General features: G+C 49.2%; 1 non-coding gene across 1 annotated transcript; it reads right to left on the bottom strand.

Moving 5' to 3' along the window:
- Nucleotides 1-106: 106 nt before the first annotated feature.
- Nucleotides 107-270, bottom strand: LOC111662178 (U1 spliceosomal RNA). The gene has a single exon (XR_002761297.1). It is a non-coding gene; the product is annotated as a U1 spliceosomal RNA (small nuclear RNA).
- Between the last annotated feature and the right edge of the window lie 258 nt (nt 271-528).

Consider the following 528-nt stretch of genomic DNA (forward strand, 5'->3'; position numbering starts at 1 on the left):
TCAGAGACTCTAGTGGACACCAAGCTTGGCGCAAACATAACTTCGGAGCTCAAACTCCTCAAGAGTCATCATCTTGAAGAGAGCTGTTTTTCTTTGACGTAATGATCAGGGGAGAGCGCGAACGCAGTCCCCCACTACCAGAAATTATGCAGTCGAGATTCCCACATTTGGGGAATTCGCAAAGGTCAGCACAGCCGGGGTGCAATGGCTGAGCCTCGCCCTGGGTGAACCACCTTCTTGATCATGGTATCTCCCCTGCCAGGTAAGTATGTGTTTGAAGTGTCTGAGAAGGGGCCTCCTTCCTAGGCACAGCTCTCTGGCTGATGGTGCCCAAAATGCATGATACCAGAGTTCAGTGCCTTGAGAGTTAGCTCACCTTCATCTGACACACAAGGTGCTGAAAAGTTGAATACAATGCTGCAGTTTGACAAGGGCATATGGTACGCATGATATCGTCTTTGTACTGTCGCAAAGGTTTTGGTACCAAAACAAAGCAAAACTGCCGTTCAGCAACGTGTCCAGTCGTGT

The sequence above is a fragment of the Seriola lalandi genome, unplaced genomic scaffold (genome assembly GCF_002814215.2).
Source record: "Seriola lalandi dorsalis isolate HSWRI2012SDOR001 ecotype SW California unplaced genomic scaffold, Sedor1 jcf7180002000178, whole genome shotgun sequence".
Lineage (NCBI taxonomy): Eukaryota > Metazoa > Chordata > Actinopteri > Carangiformes > Carangidae > Seriola > Seriola lalandi.